We start from the raw sequence: 6,000 nt of genomic DNA, 5'->3' as shown, positions 1-6,000 counted from the left end.
CCCCTTTCCTTTCTCCTTCATTCTTTCTAATGCTTCATAAAAACACATAACTTTTTCCGCCTGTTTTTAAGCAAGAACATATATTTCTTTCTTTTCAGAGAGTTGAATTCTTGGAACTCATACCATTTTCATTTAGCTATTTTTACCCGCCCTGCTCCTTCCTGTATCCATGGAGTTTCATCAAAACATTGAATTCCAGTCTCTAATGACATAACCTTCCCCTTTCCTTCCTGTTATGTCACCTCTCATTTTCTCACCAGCTCCATAGCCTTCTCCGATTATTAGACTTTTTCTACTCTAGGCTTCTTATTTTATTTATGTACTTTGCAACAGCACTGGCCTCTTCTCCACAGTGGGGAATATTAAGAAGTCACAAACTTCTGCATAAACAAGCAAACAAAAAAACCCCACCAACTGCCTCAGCAAAGGAGAACACCTTCTCTTCTTCCCTACTCTAGGGAAAAATCTGACTTCAAAGACCCAGTTTTGTCTTACATCAGCATCAAACTGGAATGATTTGACTATAATCACTCTACGAGAGTCTTATCTACCACGTTTGGTATAAATCAGCTATAGGACAGCTATAGTGAAACGAATAGAATGATTGTCATGTGAAGCTGAGACAAAGGGACGGTGACATACATCTAACAACTTCACTGATTGTATTTAACAATTAAATGTGAGATAGAAGTGCTATTCAATGTATGTCTGAAGTTACTTAATGGATTAGCACTAGCAAAATATGTGTCATAGTCTGGCCCTATGAGATCTTTCCACATGCATATTACACTTTGCTACAGCTGTACATTTCTGCAAGACAGAGAGTTCCTATGGTGTGTGAGTTTTAAGGGTAAAGGTAGGAACAACAATCTGGCATAAACATTCCTGTTCTTAGAAAAAAATTGAACTGCAAATGGAATTCATTTGCTGATTTGCAGGAACAATGAAGTCAAGCAACAAAACTTAGCAAACCATATTAAAAAGTATCCTCACAAGTATTTTTGCAGGAGACAGAGGTGTTTATGAACCAAAAAAAAGAGGTGTAGAAGTTACAATTGCTCTAGGGCAAATTTTAACTGGTTTCCCTTCCTTATTAGATTTCTCATTCATAAAAAAATGCTAGCTGACTTAGCAATTGTTGCACCACATGGGATTTTAGGTGTTTCTAACCATCTGTATGTATTTTTTCCATTTGTCTAACTAATTTTCCATTTTCAATTAATTTGTCTTAATTTTATCTCTTTGTCTATATAATTAGAGTTATCTGGAACATCAAGACAAGCCTTTATCTCAGCAGCAGTATGGATAGCATATTTGCTTAGAAGCAAGGAATACAAGCTCTAGGCTATCACAAACTCCATTGCCATTCTCATTTGGCAATACTAAAGAAAGTTCTTGATGCTATAAATCATGTTTGATCCTGACACTTTTTCCTAATCTGGATCCTGAAAGTGCAGAGTCCTTCCAAAAGGTGTCACTGAAGTTCCCAGTCAGGTTTGGTCTCAGAACACAATATACTCGGATTCAGAGTAACAGCACTAAATTAATCAATTTGAGCTCTACACTGACAACCTGCCAGGAATCGAAAACCTATATATAAAACTGAATCCTGTAATGTGGCAGGTGCCCAAAATTTTCATCAAATTCAATGGCTGAGCCATTCAATGGGATTCAAGGATTAGAACATTAACTTGTACAGAGTTACACCTATCCATAACTTCCCTATGGGAATGCAGTGCAGGAAGATTACAAGACTAAGTCAGCAATTTCTCAGTCCTACAGTCTTTATCTCTTGGTGCCCAGCTAAGTCTTTTATCAACAGAAAACAGTTGGAAAGCTTTATACAAAAAGTTATGATCCTGCAAGATTCAGGATATTATTTGCATGATAAGCTGAGAAATTAGGTTTGAAGTCTTTCCTGTGTTTAAGTCTAAAAAGAAAAGCTTAGTAAGATACAGAAATGCCAAGTTTAGTCTTCTTACACACAGAAAATTAACAGTCTGTTTGGATCAATGCAGATTATTTTGTGCTGGCCCACAGAAGCTCCATGGGGACCACATCCAGCTTAAATAAAGTATGCAAAACAGAGGTATATGATACCAATTTATACTGCCTTTTGTTTTTTTGTTCATACCTAAAAGAGCTCAATGACTAGCAATATCAATAATAATGCTTTCTTTGAAATGTTCAGTCTTACCCACATTGGAGTTGTGTATGTTCAGGATTCACCTGCAGTTTATGTATGTAATAATAAATAAAATAAATAATAATAAAAGATATGTAATCTTTTTCATGCCTCCCTTCCCTACTTACTATACTCGGATCATTGACATTTTTATCAGTTGCAAACAAAGACACGTGGCATGATGGACTTAAACTTCAGAATTGAATCTCCGATTCTTCCCCAGGTTGGCAAGGCCATTTTCAGCAAGTCAATTCTCCCTTCCTTCTTCCATAAAGTGGAAATGCATGAGATGCCTTCCTTTGTTAGAGCTTTACATGGGGCCATATAAAGAGCTGTGTGTTACACGAGGAAACAGTCTACTGGATCATGTTAAGCACTAGAAATAAGAGGACAGCTTTGTCATGACCTACTGTGTTACCTACCTTAAGCAAGTTTTTGTGCCATGTTTTTATTCCTTCTCAAACCCATCATCAAAAGGAGCTACGCATTTAAATTGCCTCTGTGAAGAGAGGCTCTTCTCACTCAGCAGCAAAAACAATGAGGTCCTTAGAAGTGCTGGCTAGAAAAACTCAACAAGTTCACATAGATGCTTTGCCATTTTTGCCCATTACCCAATGCTTTTCCTTATATAATTGATTAATAAAGTCCCTGAAATTCCCCTGGAGATATGCCAGGCCACAGATCCTGTTCTCATTTTATTTTAGTTCTAGGAAAAGCAAGCAAGAAAAATTTGCTTCTAAAAAGTTTCAGCTACTATTCCTGACACTTTGTTCCCACAGACATCTATCAATAACTGAGTAACTAGAAGGTCTGATTGCCTTGTTTTCAGAGGTGGGTGATGAGTTGGGTTTGTTTGCACTGGTCTCAGTCACCCAAGTGAACAGACATCCAGATTTTTTTTTAATGGATTTTGCTGCTACACAGTTTAAGCAAATAGGAATATGCACTGTTTGTGCAATTTCAAAATCTTATTTGAAAGCGCTTCATGTGCACTATAAACACTTCCTTATACCTCCATGTTTCCCTTCCTTTCCAGTGCTATGCATTGCAGTGCACTGGAATTCTGGCTTCCAAAGGCATTTGAACTGCCCGTGAATCTGTCTAAACAAATACATGGGCAGATAATCTAAAACAGAGCATTCCCATCTGTTGAATCTCTCCAAAGTTGACATTTGGTAATGACCATCACCTCCTAAAGTGCAGACTGCACCTCCAACTGAAGACAGTGCCAAGTATATTCTAATTTTCATTTGCAATATTTAACTTGGAAAAGCTCAATGACAACTGCAGAGTAGAAGTTAACAGCCAGTTAGAATCGCTATTAGCATGCCAGAAGGAGGGGGCAGGGAGGGAAATAAGACCAAATTAGCTGTGGTTTGTGAGCAAGGGAGGTCATCTCTGAAAAAATAACATGATCCCAGCGGGATAAACAGTACAGGAGATAAATCAGTAACCGGGCCAATCATGAAATACAGGTTCTGCAAATATTTCACAGAGTAATGGAAAGGGAGCTAAGGAGCAAAACTGTATTGACTGGTTAGATACAACATACTCAGAGGGAGTGTACAGTGTCTAGAAGCATGACACTGGCACAGGGTTGGTGGTCAACTAACTCCAAGGGATTGCTAAACTGAACACAAATCAGCAAATGAAAAATAGTTCACACAAAGTTGTACTTGGTATTTGTGTTGTCAGTGGCTGAGCACAAAAGCCTCTGCACCTCAGCAGAGGAGGTTGTGTAGCTGATGCTCTATAGTAAGCCAAAGGTTACCTGCTTTATCTTGCAAAGTTGAATTTTGTGTTCACTAAACCCATGCTAATTGTCTTTACTAACATTTGGATTTTTAAGATGATGTTTCACAGACACTGGATTTGGTATAACAAGTTACGCTATTTGAAAAGCATAAAGATTTCCTCAGATGTTCTCAACAATGGACTCTGTTACTTAGTGCTCCCAGGTATCACTCACCAGAAATCTAAAGTGCAGAAAGAAATCCAAACGGTCAATATAATCAGTAAGATTCTGAAAACTTTCTTCAAAAAGAGAACCTTGAAAACAGCATACACTCAAGCACATATAGGAATCATTTTCGATATACTTTTCATTACACTAAAAAGATTCAAAGACTCTTTCCTTCTTTATTTTCTTCACGAAAAATGAGTCAGAGAACAGATAAAACCAGCACATTCGCATCACGAAGAGCTGCTCTGACCTCTAGTTTATGTTAATTGACTCAGGGAAAGAAGTGGAAAACTTCCTAAGAACATAAGAAAGTAGTAACTGTTAAGTTCAGTGTAATTCAGTAAACAGTTTAGTATTAAAAAAAAAAAAAAAAATCTAGAAATATTTAGGACATGGACTTCAATCATGAATGGGATCATGCAATCAACATAAGCTACCTATTTTTCCCCCTATATTCCAGATACTGTCCATAGATCTGTATTACTAATTTAAACAAGTCTGAGCTTGTTCTGTGGGTGTGTTTCATGCCATGTGTCCACAATACATGTCCATGACATCAAGTTATCCACCTCTAAAACAGGATGGCTGAATGCAAAATGCCTTGTATGAATGGGCTTTGGCTCACAACAGCTCTTGAACCACAATCAGAAACTGGGAAAGTGCTAGCTGGCCCAGCCAAAACCATGCAAAAGCTCTTTCAACAATATTATCCATGTACAATGAAGTTCCAGAGCCCAGAAACCTCTCCCTGAACTGGTAATTTACCAGCATACCTGTAGCCTCTGAATTCTTTCTGTACTGCTTGCAGAAGTTTTAAGTTTGGAAGCCGCCATGCATATTGGCCATTTCCTGTTGACACAAGTAGTCAGAAGAGGGGAAACATCTGTAGATGTTGCTGTAACTTAAAGGCTATCACTACACAGCCTGGAAAGACAGAACTGTTTCTCATGTGCTTTAACTCACGGGAAACCTCTGGTGCCAACCTGCTTGACATGGCTTAGCTCAAAGTGGAGGACTAGGTCTGAACTGCCACAGACATCTTACAACATTCCACAAAATCTTTAAAGAAGTACTGGAAACAGGAAAAGTACCAATTTACTGAAAGAACAATGAAGTGGGTTCTAAGAATGAAAGGCAAGGTAGAATATTTCCAGTTCCAAGTACTGAGGTTATTTACCAGCTTAGTAAAGAAGCACCTGGTAGAATACAATGTATAACCTCCATCTAAGGATTTCAACAAGTCCTCCATCAGGGTTTCAAAGCACTTAGAAAAGTTACACTGTACTGACAAAGTGAGGCAAAAGAAAGAAACGAAGTCATTCTCTCAAAAAACATAGGACCTCTGGATAGAAGCGCAGATTTCCTGTGCTTTTAACCAGTCGTGAGTGCGCTGCCTCATCAAGCCCACGCATGTGATCGAAACTCATCAGAATCAAGGATCATTATGCAAGAAAGAGGACATAAGAATGGTAACACACATTCATCGAGCAACTCACTTAAGCCACAGCTCAGAACAGGAAGTTTCACAGTCAGACTTTCAATTCCCACACCAAGTTAAATCAATCTAAATCAAATACATTTAAAAGAAAAAGCCTTGAATGGAAAAAACAGTCTCTTTATGCCACCCACTACCAGAAAGATTATTGTTCTTGCTTCAAAACTATTTCTGATTTAAAAGCTACTTGAATTTAGAAATCCAGGGATTGGATTATTTTCTGTTTGAATTTCTACACAGGAAAACTGAGGAATTTGTACAATTAGCTAAGCCAAAAAAAAAAAAAAGAAGAAAAGAAAAAAGCGGGGAGGAGGATGGCCACTACTGGATTAAAATAAAATTACGCTGATAGAATAA

This window comes from Aptenodytes patagonicus, chromosome 19 (assembly GCF_965638725.1).
Source record: "Aptenodytes patagonicus chromosome 19, bAptPat1.pri.cur, whole genome shotgun sequence".
Taxonomy (NCBI): domain Eukaryota; kingdom Metazoa; phylum Chordata; class Aves; order Sphenisciformes; family Spheniscidae; genus Aptenodytes; species Aptenodytes patagonicus.
The sequence above is the reverse complement of the archived record's forward strand: the minus strand, read 5'-3'. Positions refer to the sequence as shown.